This window comes from Pelophylax lessonae, assembly GCF_965119305.1.
Source record: "Pelophylax lessonae genome assembly, chromosome: 4".
Taxonomy (NCBI): domain Eukaryota; kingdom Metazoa; phylum Chordata; class Amphibia; order Anura; family Ranidae; genus Pelophylax; species Pelophylax lessonae.
The window spans coordinates 611,730,332-611,757,917 of record NC_138771.1 but is presented as its reverse complement, the minus strand read 5'-3'; the positions used below and the strand labels follow the sequence as shown (position 1 = coordinate 611,757,917).

The 27,586-nt window shown below is 44.6% G+C and overlaps 1 protein-coding gene across 4 annotated transcripts in view; it reads right to left on the bottom strand.

Moving 5' to 3' along the window:
• Positions 1–27,586, bottom strand: part of LOC309553574 (A.superbus venom factor 1-like) — a 1,719,715-nt gene that overhangs the window by 768,122 nt on the left and 924,007 nt on the right. The window lies entirely within an intron of this gene.

Here is a 27,586-nt window from a genome sequence, read left to right as displayed (position 1 = left end):
ACTACCTCTGCAGTAAGGCACTGACTGCAACTAATGCAGTGCAGTGCAGTCAGTGCAAAACTGCTAGAAAAAGAGGTAGGCAACAACAACAGCTACACAATATACACCACATACACAGTGGATTGGATGGACTGGAGTCAGTGAAGGAGGACTACCTCTGCAGTATGGCACTGACTGCAACTAATGCAGTGCAGCCAGTGCAAAACTGCTATAAAAAGAGCAAGGCAACAGCTACACATGTCACAATGGATTGGACTAGAGTCAGTGGAGGACTACTTCTGTCTGCAGTATGGCACTCACTGCAACTTCTGCAGTCAGTGCAATACTGCTAGAAAAAAAATCAAGCCAACAGCTAGATAGACTGGATTGGATTAGAGTCAGTGGACTACCTCTGCAGTAGGGCACTTACAGAAATGACAGCAGTCAGTGCAAAACTACTAGAAAAAAGCTAGGCAACAGCTAGACAGTGGATTGGATTGGAGTCAGTGGACTACCTCTGCAGTAGGGAACTCACTGCAACTACAGCAGTCAGTGCAAAACTGCTAGAAAAAAGCTAGGCAACAGCTAGACAGTGGATTGGATTGGAGTCAGTGGACTACCTCTGCAGTAGGGAACTCACTGCAACTACAGCAGTCAGTGCAAAACTGCTAGAAAAAAAGGTAGGCAACAGCTAAACAGTGGATTGGAGTGGAGTGGAGTGGACACTACTATTTTCAATACTCCTAGGTAAGTAAAACAATATTATAATGCAGAAAGCAGAACATTTCAGCATGTCCATGGTTACCAGTTAAAGGTCTTCTGTTTTGTTCAAACAATGCTGCAACTTCGTAAACATGCTCAGGAGGAATGGAAGACAGAGGAGCAGAGAGAGAGAGAGAGAGAGAGAGGTATCTTCTAGCATGGGAAGCAAGTGTTTTGTAGCGTGCCTCATTTTCTCTCCACCACTGAAGAGGATGACTTCTTCTGTCAATTACGGCATCTTTCAAATAGAGATGAAGTTCATCATCAAGGCTCATCATTGCAGATTCAGAAGAAATTGAATCCTCCGCATGAGGCCCCAATAAAACACTGAAAATGTCCTGATCAATTAGACGAGGATGAAGCAGATTCTCTTCTGTTCATTGACGTATTTTTGGACATTTGTCTGTTTTTTTAGCATGCTGCTCTTCATAAAAGTAGTGTTCTGGACTTGTCTTTTTGGCAGGAACCTCCTGCACCTCCATATCTTCACTCAGCCATTGTTTCACCTTAGCCAATATATCATCAGAAGAAAAAGCATGGTTCTTGCATTGAGGATTAGAGATGGACGAACATCGGCCGGGGCGGTTCATGAACGTTGGCCGCAAACTTTCTCAAATGTTCGCGAACTGCAAGTTCGCGGCGGGCCCCATTGACTTTAATAGGAGGCGAACTTTAAAAACCTTTAGGTCATATTTGAAGCCACAAAATACTAACTATCTGTGCACAAATAGTCCCACCACAAGGACACTGTCATAACAGAAATATCACAGGATAAATAAGTAAGTGTCAGCCATTACAGGCCCCAAAAATGAGCCCACATGAGTTTACCTGACAACTAAGAACGTTGTATTCTGTGACTGGAGGTACATTAGGCATTGACAGAAAAAATAATTGTTGGACATGAAAGGCCCCAAAAATTAGGCATTCAATGGACATGAAATGCATTTATGCCGCTGTATTTACCGAAGACAAGGACCATGAATTGTTGTGGGTTGATGGCAGTCTGGGGGATATTTGTGGCCTGTCATGAGGAATTGTAATCAAACATGGTCTACTGGTCACATGTGTTGTATTACTCTGAGATCCATGCCTCATTCATTTTTATAAATGTGAGGTAGTCAACACTGTCATGAGCTAGGCGAGTGCGCTTATCGGACACGATCCCCCCTGCTGCACTGAATGTCCTTTCGGACAGGACACTGGATGGGGGGCAAGCCAACAATTCCATTGCAAATTGTGCAAGCTCTGGCCAGAGGTCAAGCGTGCCCACCCAGTAGTCCAGGGGTTCATCACTCCTCAGAGCGTCCACAACGGCTGTTAACCCGATGTAGTCGGACACCTGGTGGTCTAGGCTTTCCCTGGTGCTGAATCCGGAGTACAGCTGTCCATGGTCGGCTGAAAGAACGATTTCATATCTGAAGTGACCAACAGATCTTCAAACCGCCCTCTTCTTGCAGGCGCTGATAGATTGCTACCCGCAACTACGTTGCCACCCAGTACTGGTCCTTGCACTTTATTCTTTTTATATGGGGGTCCCCCTTAAAACACTGGAGCATGAAGGCCCCCATCCCCACTAAACTGGAAGCGGTGTAGTGGCCTGCCTCCAGCTCATCATCCAGGATAATGTCGTCCTTGTTCTCCTCCCCCCATCCACGGACAACACCAGGGATCCCAGAAAGGTTTAAAGCATGCTCTTCTTGCTCCTCCTCATCTGCCCCAGCACCATCCTCTTCTGACTTCTCTTCAGACTCCTGTTGTTGACTTGTCTCAGATGGAGTAGCACCCCCTGGGAATTCATCCAACATTGCAACTGCCTTCTCTTCCTGCTCCTGCTCCACGACGCCTTGATCAAGGACAACGCAATGCACGCTCCAGAAAGAAGGCGTAAGGTACGATGTCACTGATGGCGCCCTCTCCGTGACTGACCAGTTTGGTGATCTCATCAAAAGGCCGCAGAAGTCTGCATGCGATGCGCATGAGAAGCCACTGGCGAGGTGAAAAAACCCAAGCGCCTTAGAACCTGTCCTGCCGCAGAGTTCGTACAGGTAGTCGTTAACTGCACGTTTCTGATGGAGCAACCTATCAAGCATATACAAGCATGAGTTCCATCGGGTAGGCAGTCACAAATAAGACGCCTGACAGGCAGGTTGTGTCGCTGCTGAATGTCAGCAAGGAGAGCCATGGCTGTGTAAGATCTTCTGAAATGGCCCGAGATTTTCCTAGCCTGCTGCAAGACATCCAGGACCCCAGGGTATTTGGCAATGAATTGCTGCATGACCAAGTTCAGGACGTGTGCCATGCAAGGCACATGTGTTATTTTGCCCTGTTTCAGCGTGCTCAGCAGATTGGCACCCTTATCGCACACCAATTTTCCAACTGTCAAATTGAGCGGTGTCAGCCCCTGATCTGCCTGTGAATGCAAAGCTGAGAGGAGTGCAGTAGCAGTGTGGCTCTTGGCTTCCAGGCACAACAGACGCAGCACAGCATGGCAACGTCTCACCTGGCATGTGGAATAGGTTGTGGGGATCTTGGGCGGTGCAGCAGAAGAGACGGTAGCAGCGGAAAAGCAGGAGTAAGCCGAGGAGGAGAGGGAGGATGGAGTAGGAGGAGGAGAAAAAGAGGCTGGCCTGCATGCAATCCAAATCTACACGGGTGCCATGGGTTACATGCTTGACGGCCGTCAGAAGGTTCACCCAGTGGGCAGTAAAAGTTATATACCTTCCCTGGCCATGTTTGCTAGACCATGTGTCTGTGGTCAGATGTATCTTGGCACCGACACTGTGTGCCAGAGATACATTCACTTGCTGCTGAACATGTCCATACAGCTCTGGAATGCCCTTCTGCGATAAATATTTCCTGCCTGGGACCATCCATTGTGGTGTTCCAATGGCCACAAATTTCCGAAAGGCCTCCGAGTCCACCAGTTGATATGGCAGTAGTTGGTGGGCTATCAGTTCCAACAAGCCAGCAGTCAAACGTTGGGCAAGAGGGTTATCCGGCGTCATCATTTTTTTACGCTCCAACATTTGGGACACTGAAGCCTGCCTTTTTCCAGAAATGCGTGAAGACTGCATTATGGAATGTGGAGTGGAGGACAATTGTGAGGAGACAGGAGAAGGAGAAGAGGCTGGACGGTGAGAGCCTGGAGTGTGGCTTTGTGGGTTCTGACGGCATTGCTCCCACTGGGCTTGGTGATGGGAGTCCAGGTGCCTTCTTAAGGCAGTCCTCCCTAGGTGAGCGATGGGCTTACCGCGACTTATGCGTTGACTGCAAAGGCTGCAGATGGCAACACTATTGTCAGCAGCAGACACATTAAAAAAAGGGTTTGTTGTATGGGCGCTTCCGTGGAATACAGCAGGCTTTAGGTGAGACACTGCACTTCGGCAGCACTGGAGAGGAGAAGCTGCTCTGAAAGTGATAAAGATAAAAAGACAAGGCACCTCTAAGTGCAGTAGGCTCTGAGTATTTATTAGGTTAAAAGCATAAAAGCACTCACATTTGGTAAGTATGACATGGGCATAGCAAAGATCTGTCTGGAGTCTTCCTATCCGCTGTGCTGAGTGGTTGCAGGGGAGGTCTGACGAAGGAGCTGAGCTCCGAAACATGTAACCACCCACCACCCGCTCTATTGGACACCAGCCGCTGCGTCCACACCCTGCCTTTAGGAAATCTCATGCCGACCAGGCTGAGACACAGACGAAAGGACGCATCTACAGGAAGCGGATCACCGGATGTCCCCATTGCAACCACTCAGCACAGCGGATAGGAAGACTCCAGACAGATCTTTGCTATGCCCATGTCATACTTACCAAATGTGAGTGCTTTTATGCTTTTAACCTAATAAATACTCAGAGCCTACTGCACTTAGAGGCGCCTTGTCTTTTTATCTTTGACACATTAAAAAAAGCCCACACTGCGGAGCCATTTGCCGGCGTCCTGGGAGCACCAGATGTGACTGTACATGATTGATGGCTCGCTCCTGATACATTTGCAGTCTGCTTTGTCCCTCCTGTGCAATGTAAGTTCTGCCTGCTTCTCCTCCCTATCTGCTGGTCTGTCTCTCCCTCTGAACTCCCCTTCCACTTCCTCCCTTGTGGGCACCCACGAGACGTTCATCATAGACACGTCATTATCAACGTCACCTTCCCCATCACTAACATTAGAGATCTCAGAGTAGGCAGCAACAGTGGGGACCAACATCCTTGGGCTGATCTGGGTACTGTCGTCAGACCGCAGAGTAGCGGCTGTTGCTACCTCCTCTTCCTGATCCGATGCCAAAAATAGCTGCGCATCGCAAATGTCTTGTGATGGATCAGAAAATAATTCCAGTGATTCAAGCAGAGGGAATATGGTGGTGGTTGTGTTGGTGGTGGTGTCTTTGGGGGTGCACACAGTAGAGAGTGAAGAGGGTGCAGATAGAGAGGATGAGGAGAGTGCAGAAGAGGAAGGCAGAGTGAGCTACTCAACCAAGTCTGGTGCGTCCTTTGACGTAATCAAACGCACCTTCTGAAACCTCACACATTGGCTCCAGCCAACTGCTCCTGCCCTACCCCTACCACCCCTGCGTAAGGGCCTGCCTCTTCCTCTGCCTGTCATTTTTTAAATTACCCTGTGACAAAAAACTCTAGAGAAGCGCAGGATATATGGAACAAGGTATATAACACCCCGCTTCAATCTGTGGTGTTGGGGGGGCCACTGGTCTGTAAAGGGTTTTTTTCCCTGTGGTAGGTGCAATGCCTGCCTTATGACAAGAAAAAACCCTAGGAAAATTACCAGTTTCCAGTCGAAAGTCACAGGACAACAATTTGCAATCAAAAAGCTCATTTCATGCAGATCTACACATGTGACTTACTTGATAAGTTGTCCATGTGGACTACAATATATAGGCAGGACCACACGAGAGCTTTCTATCCGGATCAATGAGCATGTAGGAAATGTTAGGAGAGGCTTTCCCAAGCATAGCCTTTCCAACCATTTCCGTCTATATCACAATAAGGATCCATCTCAGATGACCTTCTGTGGTATTGACAGAGTAGATCGTCATTGGAGAGGGGGAAACATGACTAAAAAGATCTCAATGAACGAGACCCAATGGATCTACAAAATGCAGACTTTACAGCCGTCAGGTATGAATATTGACATCGACCTAAATTGTTATATTTCCAATTTTTAAAAAAATGTAATTTTAAAAAAATGTAATTTTAAAAAAATGTAATTTTAAAAATACTTTATAAAATACTTGTAAAAACATACCTTTGAGCAATTTCATAAATTATAGGAATATATAGTGCACTTTATCTTTCCATACCATTATTAATATTAATATGAATAAAATATATTTTTTAACAATTTTTAATGAATTTTTACTACACATTAATATTTTTTAGGGATATGTTTAAACCAATAAATTTTATTTAAGATTTTATTAAAATATAGTTTATGTAGTATGGTATTAAATATCGCATTGAGGGTATTATATCTATATACAACATTCATTATTGTAAACAGCATCCCATCGCCTTAATTTGTTATACATTGATTGGCATTTAATTATTCCTTCAATCTTTAGTATGGCAATCGGACCCTCTTTTTTCCTTTTTTGTATTAGTATAATACTGCCGATTGTCTATTCGGGCTTGTTTTAGTAAACCACTGGCGATTTGCCCAAATAAGAAATGGCCGCGGAGCACTTCCGGGTATGGGAGTGAACCTAGCATCCCGAAAGGAATGGGCGGTTCTGAAACCGCCGGCCAGCGATTGGATGTTGTCAGCTAGATACCTCTATTTATTGTGAATGGAAACGTACGGTCACATGATCCCCTGATGACGTCAGCGCGTCTGACGAAACGTGCGTCGGGAACGTGAGACCGTGGAGTTCCGGGTTGGTGATACGCAGAAGCATAGGAGCGTCCCGTACACCGAACCCATGCTGCATTTACTGCATGAAGGCATTTGAATCTAATGTTTTGAGTAAGTGCAATTTCATTAATAAACCCTAATTACCAGAACATACTACACTATCGGAGTTTCCTTATCTTTCTCCCCACAAATATCCTGAAATACTTGGAGTTCCTTATGCGAGCTGAGTCTTATATCAAGGGACCTGAAGGATAGCTTGGAGGCATTTGTGGACCATCTACGCTGTTTTAGACCCCCTGTAATTAAGGGGTCCATCAGCTTTGGTAAGAAGTATTTACCCCGAGCACTGGGTGGAGAAAAGTTTCTTAAGGTGGAGGTCCCTCACTTGAAGTTGGAGTGATATTCAGTCATTGCTGAGAGATCTGTATTGCACTGGGCACTTTAAAGACTGTTGTTATTTATTTACCAAGGACCTTTTCACATTTAGGATTTTGTATATATTTATTTATTTATAACCATTTATTCACATATTTATGCACACAAGCACTTTTTGGTTGTGTTAAGTGTTGAGCGCAATTTATTCCACTCTTTTCACATTTATGCGTTTTATACGTTTTTATTGCAGCTTGCACTATGGAAGCAATTCCTCTTATATATATTTAATTAATTTATGACAATTTGATTGATTAATTTATTATCGAATATCACCAATTTTGCGCAGTTTCTTTTGGGCCACCAAAATTCTTTTTATTTATTTTGCACATTTGTGTTGATCCTGCAGCAATGGATATATTTGATTTCATGAAAGATAGGACCACAGCAGATATTTTTTCAGCACAAAGTACTGTTTCAAAAGACATGGAGCAGAGTGTTAAAACTCTCAAAAATGTACTTGAAAAGAAAATCCGTGTATGGTGGGACTTGGCCACCTTAGAACAGTACATAAAAATGAAAATAACGCCAAGAAGGTTACGTTGGGATCTAGGTCCCAATGATGGTCTGGCAGATCCCGACCTAGATAAAGAATGGTTTAATTTTTTTAATCACAGCGAATCCAGACTACTTAGTCTTATTATATCGCGAAGGAAGGCGAAAATGACTAAGCTGGAGGAAAAAATTAGTGAGTTAAAAACCACTTTAGAACCTTATAAAGACAATGCTGATTTTAAAGAAAAAATTATATTAACCCAGAAATTTTTAGAGAAAATAGATAAGGACACCCGAAACAAAAAGATTAATAAATACCAAAGAGATTTATTGGACTACAAAGAGTCTAAAGTGTACAAATGGCAGGATATTCCGATAGGACCAAATGCCACAAACATTAATAATATCCCTACACAGTCCCCGGCATTGAGAGAGATGGGAATTGAGAGATTCATAGATCCTAATTTCACTCCCACTGGGGGGACTCCAAACTTTGATGATAATGGTAGGAATGAATATACTGGAAATAGAAACAATAGACCACAATATTTTAACACCTCCCAGTACAATGTACCCACATATAACAGCTACTCCCCTCTGGCCTATACCCCAGAAAATCAACAGAAGGGTTTTCGGGGGAGGGGGCGAGGTGGCGCCCCGGGTCAAAGAGGGAGGGGAAGAGGCTCCAACCACCCGAATGGAACCTGGCGGGGACACAGAGGAGGTGGGAGAGGCCAGCCTTGGCAACGAGGGAGGGGTTCACAGAATTGGAGACCCCAACAACAACAATGGAACCAAGGGAATTACTGGCAGAAAGAGAACCATTGGCAGCAATGGGGAGGGGATACTTATCCCCATTATCAACAGGAAATGACACCCCAAAGAAATCCTCCACCAAACGAAAGAACGGAAAACAGAGGAGAGGGTGCAGAGGTGGACGAAAGAAACAAAAGGAAAAGAGAGTCCTAGGGGCTGGGATTTTTAATCTCAGTAATGCCCAGTTCACTTCTGACGAATTAAAAATACTGGAACTTGGTCTTAAATTTGCCCCTGACAAAAGTGTTGACAAGTTCAACACCTTTATAGATATTGAAAAATATGTCAGGAAGCTTAAAATTAAAAAACATTTTTTAGAAAAACCGTTTAATCCTACCTCTAATAATGCTGATTATCAGGACAGTGGATTGAAAAATCGTTCTGTTTTTAATCCTCCCAAAGCTTCCAACCATTGTTTGGAAGTTTTTAAAAGTATGGTAGAAGATGATGTGCGGAAAATTAAATTAAAACACTACTACACCAAAAAAGAATTAGAAAAGGGCCTCAAGGAACTAGAGGACCGTAAAGACATAGTCATACGAGGAGCAGACAAAGGGGGGGGAATAGTAGTTCTCAACAAAAGTGATTACAAACTAGAACTGGACAGACTAGTGGGTGACCAAGTCACCTATCAAAAGTTGAGAACCAACCCCACCCAGAGTCTAAAATCAAAACTTGAGAAAATTGTGAAAAAGGCTAAAGAAAAAGGTATACTAACCAAAAAAGAGGCACAGTATCTTGTGCCCAAAGCACCACGCTTACCCACAATTTACCAGTTGCCAAAGGTCCACAAAAACAAGACTAAGCCCCCTGGGAGGCCTATTATTAGTGGCATTGAATCGATTTTTTCCCGGATAGGGGAATATGTGGACCATTTTTTGCAACCGATTGTACCACTTTATCCTTCTCATCTGAAAGACAGTAAACACTTGATCAACCTATTGGAGCAAGTAGAAGTACAGCCAAACACTTTCTTGGTAACAGTTGATATCGAATCCCTGTACACCAGTTTGAAGCAGGATGATGTACTTAACACTACCATAGCTGCCCTAAACACTAAAACCAACATAAAACCACAACAAAAAAAGTTTATTTGTGATGCCCTGAGCCTAGCCATGGAAAATAATTATTTTTGGCATGATAGAGGTTATTATAACCAAATTAGAGGCGTGGCAATGGGCGCCAAATATGCCCCTAGTGTGGCAAATATCCTTCTTGGGCAATGGGAAGAGAAAGAAAACTTTGCCAATCTGAACCCGTCACTCATTCTATACAAAAGATTCATTGACGATTTACTGTTAGTATGGAATGGGTCAGAGGAATCTTTAAAAATATTCCTTGATGACATGAATAGGAATCAGTACGGCCTTGTATTCACAGCCACATGGGACAAAGTATCTGTAAACTTCTTAGACCTAACATTGGTGAAACAGGGTTGTTCTATCGCTACAAAGAGTTTCTTCAAAGAAACAGATAGAAATAGTTATATCCCTACCCGCAGTTGTCACCATCCCAAATGGCTGGGTGCCATCCCAAAAGGACAATACATGCGCATCAAGCGAAACTGTAAAAATGATGAAGACTTTTTAGCCCAATCTAATTTATTGACACAAAGATTTGTAGAAAAGGGCTACAAACAAGAAGAGGTTACTAAAATTAGAGACCAGGTACATCGGATGCCTAGGAGTGAGTTACTGAAAACTAAAAAGAAGGAAGCAGAGACAAAAGGGGAATTAGCGTTTTTAACAGATTTTAGCAGGAATTATAAACAGGTTGAAGCAATTGTGCGTAAGCACTGGTCGATTTTATTGAAAGACAAAACTCTGAATAAAGTCCTCCCTGAAAGACCGCATTTTATTTACAGGAAGGCCCCAAATCTGAGACATATGCTGGCACCAAATATACCTGACCCCCCAAAAAACAAACCGACCTTTTTGGATGTAAAGGGTTTTTTTCCCTGTGGTAGGTGCAATGCCTGCCTTATGACAAGAAAAAACCCTAGGAAAATTACCAGTTTCCAGTCGAAAGTCACAGGACAACAATTTGCAATCAAAAAGCTCATTTCATGCAGATCTACACATGTGACTTACTTGATAAGTTGTCCATGTGGACTACAATATATAGGCAGGACCACACGAGAGCTTTCTATCCGGATCAATGAGCATGTAGGAAATGTTAGGAGAGGCTTTCCCAAGCATAGCCTTTCCAACCATTTCCGTCTATATCACAATAAGGATCCATCTCAGATGACCTTCTGTGGTATTGACAGAGTAGATCGTCATTGGAGAGGGGGAAACATGACTAAAAAGATCTCAATGAACGAGACCCAATGGATCTACAAAATGCAGACTTTACAGCCGTCAGGTATGAATATTGACATCGACCTAAATTGTTATATTTCCAATTTTTAAAAAAATGTAATTTTAAAAAAATGTAATTTTAAAAAAATGTAATTTTAAAAATACTTTATAAAATACTTGTAAAAACATACCTTTGAGCAATTTCATAAATTATAGGAATATATAGTGCACTTTATCTTTCCATACCATTATTAATATTAATATGAATAAAATATATTTTTTAACAATTTTTAATGAATTTTTACTACACATTAATATTTTTTAGGGATATGTTTAAACCAATAAATTTTATTTAAGATTTTATTAAAATATAGTTTATGTAGTATGGTATTAAATATCGCATTGAGGGTATTATATCTATATACAACATTCATTATTGTAAACAGCATCCCATCGCCTTAATTTGTTATACATTGATTGGCATTTAATTATTCCTTCAATCTTTAGTATGGCAATCGGACCCTCTTTTTTCCTTTTTTGTATTAGTATAATACTGCCGATTGTCTATTCGGGCTTGTTTTAGTAAACCACTGGCGATTTGCCCAAATAAGAAATGGCCGCGGAGCACTTCCGGGTATGGGAGTGAACCTAGCATCCCGAAAGGAATGGGCGGTTCTGAAACCGCCGGCCAGCGATTGGATGTTGTCAGCTAGATACCTCTATTTATTGTGAATGGAAACGTACGGTCACATGATCCCCTGATGACGTCAGTGCGTCTGACGAAACGTGCGTCGGGAACGTGAGACCGTGGAGTTCCGGGTTGGTGATACGCAGAAGCATAGGAGCGTCCCGTACACCGAACCCATGCTGCATTTACTGCATGAAGGCATTTGAATCTAATGTTTTGAGTAAGTGCAATTTCATTAATAAACCCTAATTACCAGAACATACTACACTATCGGAGTTTCCTTATCTTTCTCCCCACAAATATCCTGAAATACTTGGAGTTCCTTATGCGAGCTGAGTCTTATATCAAGGGACCTGAAGGATAGCTTGGAGGCATTTGTGGACCATCTACGCTGTTTTAGACCCCCTGTAATTAAGGGGTCCATCAGCTTTGGTAAGAAGTATTTACCCCGAGCACTGGGTGGAGAAAAGTTTCTTAAGGTGGAGGTCCCTCACTTGAAGTTGGAGTGATATTCAGTCATTGCTGAGAGATCTGTATTGCACTGGGCACTTTAAAGACTGTTGTTATTTATTTACCAAGGACCTTTTCACATTTAGGATTTTGTATATATTTATTTATTTATAACCATTTATTCACATATTTATGCACACAAGCACTTTTTGGTTGTGTTAAGTGTTGAGCGCAATTTATTCCACTCTTTTCACATTTATGCGTTTTATACGTTTTTATTGCAGCTTGCACTATGGAAGCAATTCCTCTTATATATATTTAATTAATTTATGACAATTTGATTGATTAATTTATTATCGAATATCACCAATTTTGCGCAGTTTCTTTTGGGCCACCAAAATTCTTTTCATCTATCACACCAGTTCTACAAAAAAATGGCAAGTAAGTTTGGCACTGTGTGTAGCAGAGTTAATGCAGCAAAAGAGGCAATATTTTTGCAGGACACAAATACACTTATAAAAGTATACTCAGATAACACCCCACTTCAATCTGTGGTATGGCGGGCCACTGGTTTATCACACCAGTTGTACAAAAAATTGGCCAGTAACTGTTGTCACTGTGTGTAGCACAGTTAATGCAACAAAAGAGGCCAAATTTTTGCTGGAATAAAATTCACTGTTCTAAAGTAAACTGTTAGATAAATCCCAACTTCAATCTGTGGTATTGGGGGCCACTGGTTTATCACACCAGTTATACAAAAAATTGGCCAGTAAGTTTGGCACTGTGTGTAGCAGAGTTAACGCAGCAAAAGAGGCAATATTTTTGCAGGACACAAATACACTTATAAAAGTATACTCCGATAACATCCCACTTCAATATGTGGTATTGGGGGGCCACTGGTCTATCACACCAGTTTTACAAAAAATTGGCCAGTAAGTTTGGCACTGTGTGTAGCAGAGTTAACGCAGCAAACGAGGCAATATTTTTGCAGGACACAAATACACGTATAAAAGTATACTCAGATAACACCCCACTTCAATCTGTGGTATTAGGGGGCCACTGGTCTATCACATCAGTTTGTACAAAACATTGGCCAGTAATAGGGTTGAGCGAACACGGACTGTATTATTTGTGTTCGTACCGAATAATTGGATTTTTGTTACCCGAACACGGACCCGAAAACTTTACTGTATGTTCGGGTAAAAATCCGCGTTCGGTCATTTTATTTCCGGGTTTTGTATGTATTGGTGCGCTTTTCATGGCGGGCTTTCAACAGCCAATCAACAAGCATTTAACTGGTGTGCCTTAAGCCATCCCAGCCATGCCTACAAATGTATTAGTAGCTGTGATTGGCCATCTGAAGCATGTGACCAAGTCTTTATAAGTTGGAGACCGAGTGCCGCTGCGTCATTATGCTGTAGTACAGGGACAGAGCACACATCATACGTGCTGGCTGCTGATTAGGGACAGACAGGCAAAAAAATCATATTGTGTCCGAAATAGAATTGAGGGACAGGTCGGAGTGCTGCAGGCAGGGCGAGATATAGGCATTTTTGGGCGAGGCTGGAGATATTTAGGGTCAGTGTTCTACAATCGATTTTGCTGTGTGGGGGGGGGGGGGGTTTGCAGTGCCGGCAGTGACTGATCTTATCAATCCTTTTAGGGAGAGGCTGGAGATATTTAGGGTCAGTGTTCTACTACAATCGATTTTGCAGTGTGGGGGGGGGGGTTTGCAGTGCCGGCAGTGACCGATCTTATCGATCCTTTTAGGGAGAGTCTGGAGATAGGCAGGTGTCAGTGGTCCACATCGATTTTGCTGTGTGTGGGGTGGTGTGAATACAATCTTTTTGCCCACTGAGGAGGAGTGAGAAAAGTATTTTTTATCAGTCAGTTGTGTGCAGCGTTTTTCTTTCAGTGCTGCTGTGCTGACTGTGATAATACACTGCTGTGTTCACATGTGCTATTATTGAGTGATTTCAAAAGTTATACACTTTTTTCTATTCCACTATTCAATATACACCCTTGGGTTAAAAAAATTAAATTGTGGCATAGTCTGTACTAATCTAGTTAAAAATTACAAACTTAAAAGGGGATTTTTTTTCCCTCCATAGCCTGCAGCAGAGCTGGTCCACATCGATTTTGCTGTGTGTGGGGTAGTGTGAACACAATCTTTTTGCCCACTGAGGAGGAGGGAGAAAAAAGTATTTTTTATCAGTCAGTTGTGTGCAGCGATTTTCCTTCAGTGCTGCTGTGCTGACTGTGATAATACACTGCTGTGTTCACACATGTGCTATTATTGAGTGATTTCAAAAGTTATACACTTTTTTCTATTCCACTATTCAATATACACCCTTGGGTTAAAAAAATTAAATTGTGGCATAGTCTGTACTAATCTAGTTAAAAATTACAAACTTAAAAGGGAATTTTTTTTTTCCCTCCATAGCCTGCAGGAGAGCTGACTGATATAAGACACTGCTGTTCACATGTGCTATTGATAAATCAGCAATTTTATATCATATTTTCTATTCCGCTATTCAATCTACACCTTTGGGTATTAACAATTAAATTGCGGGATAGTCTGTGTCGGTACGTGTGAGATACGCCTTTCCAATTTTTGGGGTGCATCTCATACTGCCGAGGATTTGAGGGTGCTGCCTGTTCCGAACTCCTCCTACTCCTCATCCTGCCTTTGGGGGTACAAAAAATAGTAATTTGGGCCTAGTCTGGGTCTCTACGTGTGAGATACATACCCCTTTTGATATCATATTTTCTATTCCGCTATTCAATCAAAACCTTTTGGTATAAACAATTAAATTGCGGGATAGTCTGTGTCGGTATGTGTGAGATACACCTTTCCAATTTTTGGGGTGCATCTCATACTTCCGAGGATTTGAGGGTGCTGCCTGTTCCGAACTCCTCCTACTCCTCATCCTGCCTTTGGGGGTACAAAAAATAGTCATTTGGGCCTAGTCTGGGTCTCTACGTGTGAGATACATACCCCTTTTGATATCATATTTTCTATTCCGCTATTCAATCAAAACCTTTGGGTATAAACAATTAAATTGCGGGATAGTCTGTGTCGGTACGTGTGAGATACACCTTTGCAATTTTTGGGGTGCATCTCATACTTCCGAGGATTTGAGGGTGCTGCCTGTTAAGAACTCCTCCTACTCCTCATCCTGCCTTTGGGAGTAAAAAAAAATAGTAATTTGGGCCTAGTCTGGGTCTCTACGTGTGAGATACATACACCTTTTGATATCATATTTTCTATTCCGCTATTCAATCTACACCTTTGGGTATAAACAATTAAATTGCGGGATAGTCTGTGTTGGTACGTGTGAGATACACCTTTCCAATTTTTGGGGTGCATCTCATACTGCCGAGGATTTGAGGGTGCTGCCTGTTCCGAACTCCTCCTACTCCTCATCCTGCCTTTGGGGGTACAAAAAATAGTAATTTGGGCCTAGTCTGGGTCTCTACGTGTGAGATACATACACCTTTTGATATCATATTTTCTATTCTGCTATTCAATCTACACCTTTGGGTATAAACAATTAAATTGCGGGATAGTCTGTGTCGGTACGTGTAAGATACACCTTTGCAATTTTTGGGGTGCATCTCATACTTCCGAGGATTTGAGGGTGCTGCCTGTTCCGAACTCCTCCTACTCCTCATCCTGCCTTTGGGGGTACAAAAAATAGTAATTTGGGCCTAGTCTGGGTCTCTACGTGTGAGATACATACACCTTTTGATATCATATTTTCTATTCCGCTATTCAATCAAAACCTTTGGGTATAAACAATTAAATTGCGGGATAGTCTGTGTCGGTACGTGTGAGATACACCTTTCCAATTTTTGGGGTGCATCTCATACTTCCGAGGATTTGAGGGTGCTGCCTGTTCTGAACTCCTCCTACTCCTTATCCTGCCTTTGGGGGTACAAAAAATAGTAATTTGGGCCTAGTCTGGGTCTCTACGTGTGAGATACATACACCTTTTGATATCATATTTTCTATTCCGCTATTCAATCAAAACCTTTGGGTATAAACAATTAAATTGCGGGATAGTCTGTGTCGGTACGTGTGAGATACACCTTTCCAATTTTTGGGGTGCATCTCATACTTCCGAGGATTTGAGGGTGCTGCCTGTTAAGAACTCCTCCTACTCCTCATCCTGCCTTTGGGAGTAAAAAAAATAGTAATTTGGGCCTAGTCTGGGTCTCTACGTGTGAGATACATACACCTTTTGATATCATATTTTCTATTCCGCTATTCAATCAAAACCTTTGGGTATAAACAATTAAATTGCGGGATAGTCTGTGTCGGTACGTGTGAGATACACCTTTCCAATTTTTGGGGTGCATCTCATACTGCCGAGGATTTGAGGGTGCTGCCTGTTCCGAACTCCTCCTACTCCTCATCCTGCCTTTGGGGGTACAAAAAATAGTAATTTGGGCCTAGTCTGGGTCTCTACGTGTGAGATACATACACCTTTTGATATCATATTTTCTATTCCGCTATTCAATCTAAACCTTTGGGTATAAACAATTAAATTGCGGGATAGTCTGTGTCGGTACATGTGAGATACACCTTTCCAATTTTTGGGGTGCATCTCATACTTCCGAGGATTTGAGGGTGCTGCCTGTTCCGAACTCCTCCTACTCCTCATCCTGCCTTTGGGGGTACAAAAAATAGTAATCGGGGCCTAGTCTGGTTCTGTACGTGTGAGATACATACACCTTTTTTTTGATAATATTTTCTATTCCGCTATTTAATCTACACCTTTGGGTAAAAACAATTAAATTGCGGGATAGTCTGTGTCGGTACGTGTGAGATACATACACCTTTTGATATCATATTTTCTATTCCGCTATTCAATCTACACCTTTGGGTAAAAACAATTAAATTGCGGGATAGTCTGTGTTGGTACGTGTGAGATAAATACACCTTTTGATATCATATTTTCTATTCCGCTATTCAATCTACACCTTTGGGTATAAACAATTAAATTGCGGGATAGTCTGTGTCGGTACATGTGAGATACATCTTTCCAATTTTTGGGGTGCATCTCATACTTCCGAGGATTTGAGGGTGCTGCCTGTTCTGAACTCCTCCTACTCCTCATCCTGCCTTTGGGGGTACAAAAAATAGTAATTTAGGCCTAGTCTGGGTCTCTACGTGTGAGATACATACACCTTTTGATATCATATTTTCTATTCCGCTATTCAATCAAAACCTTTGGGTATAAACAATTAAATTGCGGGATAGTCTGTGTTGGTACGTGTGAGATACATACACCTTTTGATATCATATTTTCTATTCCGCTATTCAATCTACACCTTTGGGTAAAAACAATTAAATTGCGGGATAGTCTGTGTCGGTACGTGTGAGATACATACACCTTTTGATATCATATTTTCTATTCCGCTATTCGATCAAAACCTTTGGGTATAAACAATTAAATTGCGGGATAGTCTGTGTTGGTATGTGTGAGATACATACACCTTTTGATATCATATTTTCTATTCCGCTATTCAATCTACACCTTTGGGTAAAAACAATTAAATTGCGGGATAGTCTGTGTTGGTACGTGTGAGATACACCTTTCCAATTTTTGGGGAGCATCTCATACTGCCGAGGATTTGAGGGTGCTTCAGTCTGCCTCCTGCCTGTTCCGAACTCCTCCTACTCCTCATCCTGCCTTTAGGGTACAAAAAATAGTAATCGGGGCCTAGTTTGTGTTTGTACGTGTGAGATACACCGTTTTGTAAAATTTGTCCTATTCCGCTATTCAATATACACCCTGTTTGAGAGTAAAAAATTAAATTGCGGGATAGTCTGTATCGGTACATGTGAGATACACCTTTTTAAATTTGTTTGGCGCATCTCCTTCCACCGCCGAGGATTGCAGGGCGCTTCAGTTTGCCTCCTGTTCCCAACTCCTCCTACTCCTCTTCCTCATTCTGCCTTTAGGGTACAAAAAATTGTATTTGGGGCCTAGTTTGTGTTTGTACGTGTGAGATACACCGTTTTGTAAAAATTTGTCCAATTCCGCTATTCAATATACACCCTGTTTGAGTGTAAAAAACTTAAATTGCGAGATAGTCTGTATCGGTACATGTGAGATACACCTTTTTAAATTTGTTTTGCCACATCTCCTTCCACCGCCGAGGATTGCAGGGCGCTTCAGTTTGCCTCCTGTTCCCAACTCCTCCTACTCCTCTTCCTCATCCTCCCTTTAGGGTACAAAAAATTTTAATTGGGGCCTAGTCTGTGTTAGTACGTGTGAGATACCTCCCTTTTTATCCTTTTTCCTATTCCGCTATTCAATATACACCCTTTTGGGGTAAAAAACGTTAAATTGCGGCATAGTTTGCATATTTGACTGTGAGATACACCCGTGCGATACTGTTGTTGTTTTCTTCCGCTATTCAATAAACACCTTTCTAGGGCAAGATCATAAATTTCAGAAATATGAGGAGACCGTCAAATAGGGGCCGTGGCCTGGGTCGTGGTGCTGCTGGTAGAGCTCCTGTTGCAAGGAGAGGACATGGTCGATCTGTGCCAGCTACACGCACAAGTGAAACACCTTCCTCAAGTGTGAGTAGGCGACAGAACCTGCAGCAGTATTTGGTAGGGCATCATGCGCCTCTAGAAGTGATGAGGCCAGAACAAGTAGAGGCGATAGTAGATTGGTTTGCTGCTGACAGTGCCTACAGTTCCTTCACATTGTCTCCCACCCAGTCTACTGCAAAAAGGTCAGAGTTGGCACCTGCAGCCGATGTCCAACCGTCTTTCACCTCACCCCCTTGCAAATCAGGCAAGCAATCTGAGCCCCAAGTCATACAGCAGTCTCTTCTTCATTTTGAGGACTCTGTCAGCAGGGTTTCCCAGGGCCATCCACCTAGCCCTGCCACAGAAGTGGAAGAGATTGAGTGCAGCGATGCCCAACCACTTATTTCTCAAGATGAGTACATGCAAGGACCATCGCAGCACGTCTCCGATGATGACGAAACGCAGGTGCCAACTGCTGTGGTGTTCAGAATTGTGGAGACCGACAAGGAGGGCAGGGGTGAAGACTGGGTGGAAGATGATGTGGAGGACGATAAGGTCCTCGACCCCAAATGGAATGAAGGTCATGCAGGTGACCTGAGTAGTTTGGAGGAAGAGGCGGTGGTCGCACAGAGCCACCAGCACAGCAGAAGAGGGAGCAGGGTGCAGAAGCGGAGCGGCCGTGCCCTAGACACTACGCCTGCTACTGCCCAACGCAGCAAGGGAACGAGCGCAGCAAAGCCAGCTCAAAGGAGTTCTCTAGCGTGGAAGTTCTTCAGAAAATGTGCTGATGACAGGACACGAGTGGTTTGCACCCTGTGCAATCAGAGCCTGAAGCGAGGCATAAACCTTCTCAACCTGAGCACAACCTGCATGATCAGGCATCTAAGTGCAAAGCACGAGCTGCAGTGGAGTAGACACCTTCAAAACCAAGAAACGTTGTCATGGTCTTACCTTCTTGCTGTTCTCCTTCGTTTGACATGTGCTGGCGGCCATCTTGGTTTCTGGGTTTCTTGTAGCCTCCCACCCTGCGGCTCCTCCTTCCCCCTGGGAGGAGCTGGATGCCTAGCTCATATATATAGGAGGTCTGTGGCTTCAGTTCCTTGCTTGGTCCCCCTGTGTTCACATGCTTCTAAGACTGCTGCTGCTTCTGGTTCCTGATCCTGGCTTCGTCTGACTACCCTGCTGGTTCCTGATCCTGGCTTCGTCTGACTACCCTGCTGGTTCCTGATCCTGGCTTCGTCTGACTACCCTGCTGGTTCCTGATCCTGGCTTCGTCTGACTACCCTGCTGGTTCCTGATCCCGGCTTCGTCTGACTACCCTCCTGGTTCCTGACCTCTGGCTTCGCAAGACCCTGCTTCGGTTTCGCCATCCGTTTGGACTTTTGCTTTCAGCTTGTTTTTCAATAAAGCCTTCTTATTTTCACTTATCTGTTGTTGTACGTCTGGTTCATGGTTCCGTGACAAACGTCTCTGGCTCATCCTGCTTCCTCTTCTGCTGCAGTCTCGGCCGCTCCAGCCACATCTGTAGTGATACCGGCACCTGCCACCCCGCAAACAGACGATCTGTCAGCAACACCACCACCTGGGTCACCAACCATCTCCACAATGTCCCGTGGAAGCGTTCAGCTTTCCATCTCCCAAACACTTGAGAGGAAGAGGAAGTACCCCCCTACCCACCCGCGATCCCTGGCCCTGAATGCCAGCATTTCAAAATTCTTGGCCTTTGAAATGCTGTCATTCCGTCTGGTGGAGACGCACAGTTTTAAAAACCTTATGTCGGTGGCTGTCCCACAGTACGTCTTGCCCAGCCGCCATTACTTTTCCAGGCAAGCCATCCCTTCCCTGCACAACCAAGTGGGGGAAAAAATCAGGTGTGCACTGCGCAACGCCATCTGTGGCAAGGTCCACCTAACTACCGATACGTGGATCATTAAGCACGGTCAGGGGCGTTATATCTCCCTAACGGCACACTGGATAAATGCAGTGGCGGATGGGCCTGAGGCGGATAGCAATTTGGCGCATGTCCTTCCACCACCGAGGATTGCAGGGCGCTTCAGTTTGCCTCCTGTTCCTAACTCCTCCTACTCCGATTCCTCATCCTCTACCGCCTCCTCATCCGGTCAGCGTAACACCTTCACCACCAACTTCATCACAGCCAGGGGTAAACGACAGCAGGCAGTTTTAAAACTTGCCTGTTTGGGGGAAAAACCACACACCGCGCAGGAGTTGTGGAGGAGCATGGAGCAGCAGACAAATGAGTGGTTGCTGCCAGCGAGCCTCAAGCCCGGCCTGGTGGTGTGCGATAATGGGCGAAATCTCATAGCAGCTCTGGGCCTAGCCGGTTTGACGCACATCCCTTGCCTGGCGCATGTGCTGAATTTGGTGGTGCAGAGGTTCCTTAAAAATTACCCCGATATGTCAGAGCTGCTGCAGAAAGTGCGGGCCGTCTGTGTGCATTTTCGGTGTTCTCACCCTGCTGCTGCTCGCCTGTCAGCGATGCAGCGTAACTTCGGCCTTCCCACTCACCGCCTCATATGTGACGTGCACACAAGGTGGAACTCCACTTTGCACATGCTGGAAAGACTGTGCGAGCAGCAGCAGGCCATAGTGGAGTTTCAGCTGCAGCACGCACGCATGAGTCGCTCTGCGGAACAGCAACACTTTACCACCAATAACTGGGCCTCCATGTGAGACCTGCGTGCCTTGTTGCGTTGTTTTGAGTACTCCACCAACATGGCCAGTGCCGATGACGCCGTTGTCAGCTTAACTATCCCACTTCTATGCCTCCTTGAAAAAACAATTTGGGCGATGATGGAAGAGGATGTGGCACAGGATGAGGAGGAGGAGGAGGAGGATGAAGAGGTAACATTTCCAAGGCTTTCAGGGCAGTCATTCGCAAGGGGCTCCGAGGGTGGGTTCCTGCACACACAAACGCCAGGGACACAATTGTCCAGCAGGGGCACACTTCTGGAGGATGAGGAGGATGAGGAGGATGAGGAGGAGGAGATGGAGGAGGATATGGAACCATGTTCACAGCAGGGTGGCACCCAAGCCAGCTCATGGCCATCACTGGTGCGTGGCTGGGGGGATACAGAGGACACAGACGATACACCTCCCACAGAGGACAGCCTTTTGTTGCCTCTGGGCAGCCTGGCACACATGAGCGATTACATGCTGCAGTGTCTCCACAATGACCGCCGAGTTGCCCACATTCTAACTTGTGCTGATTACTGGGTGGCCACGCTGCTGAATCCCTGTTACAAGGACAACGTACCGTCCTTAATTCACTCACTGGAGCGCGATCGCAAGATGCGCGAGTACAAGCGCTGGTAGACGCGATGCTGCTGGCATTCCCACCTGACAGCGGGGCCACAGTGGAAGCACAAGGCAGAGGAGGAGGAGGAGGAGGAGGAGGAAGAGGTCGGCAACGCAACCAGGGCACCGCCAGCACCTCAGAAGGCAGGTTTAGCATGGCCGAAATGTGGAAAAGTTTTGTCAGCACGCCACAATAAACAGCAGCACCAGCAGCTCATATGGAACGTCTTAGCAGGAGGCAGCATTTCACCAACATGGTGGAGCAGTATGTGTGCACACGCCTACATGTAGTGAATGACGGGTCTGCCCCCTTCAACTTCTGGGTCTCCAAATTGAGCACATGTCCTGAGCTTGCCCTTTACACCTTGGAGGTACTGGCGTGCCCTGCAGCCAGTGTATTATCTCAATGTGTATTTAGCACGGCTGGGGGCGTTATCACAGACAAGCGCAGCCGCCTGTCCAGAGACAATGTGGACAAGCTCACGTTCATTAAAATGAACCAGGCATGGATCCCACAGGACTTTTCCGTACCTTGTGCATAATAGCGATGGATACCGACCTTACCCAGCCATTGTTCTATTTTTGCTCTTTCTCACTCTTTTGGGTCCTATCCTCATTTAAAATTTCTGAAAAAAAGCAGTGTTGGCTACCTCGTCCTCCTCCACCGCCGCTTCCACCTATACCGCCCATAGGTGTGCGCAGCCTATTGCATTAGGGTGTGCACCCCAAAGTTTAAATACACATGCATGTGTTTGCCTACATGTACATGGCCCCGATACATTACTTTCCCTGCTGGCAAAGTGAAATAGAGCAGAGCAGGTCCGAGGGAGATCTTTCCCATCTCCTCACTGGCAAACAGAGCGATAATGCTAATGTACCCTAGGTGATTAGGGTGTGCCCAGGTACACCCGGCACACCCTGTGCGCACGCCTATGACACCGCCACATCCACCACCACCTCAACCTCCCTCCTACTCCATATGGGCCTCGTCCTTCAGAGATGAAGAACATTGTTTTTTTTCTGTTTTTTTTGTTGTTTTAAGTTATTTCCCTATCCACATTTGTTTGCAGAGCACTTGCCATGCTCTTAACTACGTTTTGCTGCCATTTGCAGCACTCTAGCCCTTTCCTTTGGTGTTTTAGAGCCATTTTAGTGCCTGAAAGTTCGGGTCCCCATTGACTTCAATGGGGTTCGGTGTCCGGGTAAAGTTCGGAAAAAGTCCGGGACACGGACCCGGACTTTTTTTCAAGTTCGGCTGAACCCGCCGAACACGGACATCCAGGTGTCCGCTCAACTCTAGCCAGTAATTGTTGTCACTGTGTGTAGCAGAGTTAATGCAGCAAAAGAGGCAATATTTTTGCAGGACACAAATACACGTATAAAAGTATACTCAGATAACACCCCACTTCAATCTGTGGTATTGGGGGGCTACTGGTCTATCACACCAGTTGTATAAAAAATTGGCCAGTAAGGTTGGCACTGTGTGTAGCAGAGTTGATGCTACAAAAGATGCAATATTTTTGCAGGACACAAATACACTGTTATAAAAGTATACTCAGATAACACCTCACTTCAATCTGTGGTATTGGGGGGTCACTGGTCTATCACACCAGTTGTACAAAAAATTGGTAAGTAAGTTTGGCACTGTGTGTAGCAGAGTTAACGCAGCAAAAGAGGCAATATTTTTGCAGGACACAAATACACTTATAAAAGTATACTCAGATAACACCCCACTTCAATCTGTGGTATTGCACCAGTTGTACAAAAAATTGGCCAGTAAGTTTGGCACAATGTGTAGCAGAGTTAACGCAGCAAAAGAGGCAATATTTTTGCAGGACACAAATACACTTATAAAAGTATACTCATATAACACCCCACTTCAATCTGTGGTATTGGGGGGGGGGGGGTGCACTGGTTTATCACACCAGTTCTACAAAAAAACTGGCCAGTAACTGTTGTCACTGTGTTAGCACAGTTAATGCAGCAAAAGAGGCCAAATTTTTGCAGGAGTAAAATACACTGTTAAAAGAATATACTGTTAGATAAATCCCCACTTCAATCTGTGGTATTGGGGGCCACTGGTTTACCACACCAGTTATACAAAAAATTGGCCAGTAAATTTGGCACTGTGTGTATCAGAGTTAACGCAGCAAAAGAGGCAATATTTTTGCAGGACACAAATACACCTATAAAAGTATACTCAGATAACACCCCACTTCAATCTGTGGTATTAGGGGGGCACTACTCTATCACACCAGTTGTACAAAAAATTGGCCAGTAAGTTTGGCACTATGTGTAGCAGAGTTAATGCAACAAAAGAGGCAATATTTTGCAGGACCCAAATATACGTATAAAAGTATACTCAGATAACACCCTACTTAAATCTGTGGTATTGGGGGGCCACTGGTCTATCACACCAGTTGTACAAAAAATATGCCAGTAAGGTTGGCACTGGGTGTAGCAGAGTTAAAGCAACAAAAGATGCAATATTTTTGCAGGACACAAATACACTGTTATAAAAGTATACTCAGATAACACCCCACTTCAATCTGTGGTATTGGGGAACCACTGGTCTCTCACACCAGTTGTACAAAAAATTGGCCAGTAAGTTTGGCACTGTGTGTAGCAGAGTTAACACAGCAAAAGAGGCCACATTTTTTCAGGACACAAATATACTTACACAAGTATATTCAGGTAACACCCCACTTCAATCTGTGGTATTGGGGGGGGGGGCACTGGTTTATCACACCAGTTGTACAAAAAATTGGCCAGTACGTTTGGCACTGTGTGTAGCAGAGTTAACACAGCAAAAGAGGCAATATTTTTGCAGGACACAAATACACCCCACTTCAATCTGTCGTTTAGGGGGGCCACTGGTCTATCACACCAGTTATAATACTTTTTTAAAAGTGCTTTTGTCACTGTTTGTAGTTGCAGTATTGCTGCAGAAAAGTTCACCACACCAGTCACAATGCTGCACAGTGCACAATACAAATCCACTACAATATGCTTTCTATATTAGAAAGTATATTATAAGTGTATTACACCTCTATATAGTGCATGCACACCAAAGAATAGTACACCTATACCAAATACCAGTCCTTAAAAGGACTTTTGTGGACCTTAACAGAGCAATTTATGTCACTGACAATCTGTCCCTGGTGCACACAGCAAACCTCTCCCTACCCTACACTGACAGAAGAGAAAGTACACCTATACCAAATACCAGTCCTTAAAAGGACTTTTGTGGACCTTAACAGAACAATTTTTGTCCCTGGCAATCTGTCCCTGGTGCACACAGCAAACCTCTCCCTACACTGACAAAAAACAGAATGTGAAATGGCCGCCAGGTTATGTCTGTTTATAAGGTAGGGGGTATGTCCATGTGCTGAAATGTCTCAATTGGCTGTCTTGTTCCACCTGATGGCTGTGTCATGTGTCAAAGTTTTCCCCAATGTAAACTAATATGGCCACCACGAACAATGCCATATGTTCACAAAATCGGCGGACTGCGAACGAGCAAAGTTCGCTGCAAACCGACCGCCGGGCGAACCGCAAGGCCATCCCTATTGAGGATTCAAAATACTTGCAAGCACAACATTTTTAATCTCTTCATGCTTCTCAAAACATATTTCAATCAAAGCTATTTGGCTTGACAGACCATAATTTGAAAGTTGGAGGGTGTTGTGTGCCATGATGACACAGAGGTCTAACGTATCAGTAAGCCTCATTCCTTTAGGCATGTTTGCTCCACTGTCTCGAAGTTGCGCAAGCATCACTTGGTCTTTGTTGATTCCCCTTTCTTCAAGCATGCCTAGAAACATTTCTCTACTGTACTCAGCTGTGTGGGATCCTTGCATCACTTTTGTATTCCACACCAATTTCCTTTTTGTCCATCCGCTGTCAATGAAGTGGCATGTAAGAATGAGTAGTGACTCTGACTCTGATTGTGACCAGCAGTCCATGAATGAGAGTGAGTTGCCATCATTTTCTGGTTGAAGCATAGCCTTTACTTTGTCAACTACCTTTTGGTGTAGCTTTGCCAGAATTTTGGTTCGATAATACTTCTCACTCTTCAGTGTGTAGCTTGGCTCAAGCATGGACATCAACCACTTAAATCTTGAGTCAGACACCATTGTAAATGGCTGGTTATCAGTGACAATCATCTCTGTGATTACTCTGCCCAGCTGTTGGGATCATCCATCTGAATCTAGACAGTAACATCTGTTTTTTTTTTTTTTCACAAACATATCTGTTATTGTTGCCTAGGATAGTGGAGGAGGTATTGAATCAAAATCACATTGATATTCATTTTGTTTTTTCTGTGCTACATGACACAATTCAATATGATGAACTTTTATATGGGCCCAAAGATTTGACGTGTTTTTGTTTTTTTGCAGTTACTGATTATGTTGTTTGTACATGTGTTGCACACTGATGCTTTTCCTGGAGATGGTTGAGATGAGAAATAGTCCCAGACCACACTTTTACTCTTTCTCTCCTCATCCATCTTCATTTCAACTTGAAAGACACAAAAAAAGATAAAAGAAATGGCTTGCTGAAGCTGAAGTTGCTGCTGATGCTGGCACTGGCACCCTGATGTGGGTTGGTGGCTGACACCTGGCAGTGTGGCTGGCTTGGTGTCAACCTGTTGTGGGTGGCTTGCTTGCCAGAACACTGTGGTGGCTGGCATCACCCTGTTCTGGGTGGTTGGCTTACTGGAACACTGTGGTGGCACTGGCTGGCTGGCTTAGTGTCACCCTGTTATGGGTGGCTGGCTTTCAGGAACACTGTGGTGGCTGGCTTGCTTGGTGTCACCCTGTTATGGGTGGCTGGCTTGCAGGAACACTGGTGGGTGGGTGGCTGGCTTGATGTCACCCTGTTATGGGTGGCTGGCTTTCAGGAACAGTCTGTGGTGCCTGGTTGGCTTGCTTGGTGTCACCCTGTTATGGGTGGCTGCCTTGCAGGAACACTGTGGTGGGTGGCTGGCTTGGTGTCACCCTGTTATGGGTGGCTGGCTTGCAGGAACACTGTGGTGGCTGGCTTGCTTGGTGTCACCCTGTTATGGGTGGCTGGCTTACAGGAACACTGTGGTGGCTGGTTGGATTGGTGTCACCCTGTTATGGGTGGCTGGCTTGCAGGAACACTGTGGTGTCTGGCTATCTTGGTGTCACCCTATTATGGGTGGCTGGCTTGCAGGAACACTGTGGTGGCTGGCTGGATTATTGTTACCCTGTTATGGGTGGCTGGCTTGCAGGAACAGTGTGGTGGCTGGCTGGATTGGTGTCACCCTGTTATGGGTGGCTGGCTTTCAGGAAAAGTCTGTGGTGCCTGGTTTGCTTACTTGGTGTTACCCTGTTATGGGTGGCTGGCTTGCAGGAACTCTGTGGTGGGTGGTTGGCTTGGTGTCACCCTGTTATGGGTGGGCTGTCTTGCAGGAACACTGTGGTGGCTGACTGGATTGGTATCACTCTGTTATGGGTGGCTGGTTTGCAGGAACACTGTGGTGGCTGGCTGGATTGATGTCACCCTGCTATGGGTGGCTGGCTTGCAGGAACACTGTGGTGGCTGGCTTGCTTGGTGTCACCCTATTATGGGTGGCTGGCTTGCAGGAACACTGTGGTGGCTGGCTGGATTGGTGTCACCCTGTTATGGGTGGCTGGCTTGCAGGAACACTGTGGTGGCTTGCTGGCTTGGTTTCACCCTGTTATGGGTGGCTGGCTTTCAGGAACGGTATGTGGTGCCTGGTTGGCTTGCTTGGTGTCACCCTGTTATGGGTGGCTGGCTTGCTGGAACACTGTGGTGGCTGGCTGGATTGGTGTCACCCTGTTATGGGTGGCTGGCTTGCAGGAACACTTTGGTGACTGGCTGGCTTGCAGGAACACTTTGGTGGCTGGCTGGCTTATAGGAACATTGTGGTGGCTGGCTTGCTAGAAC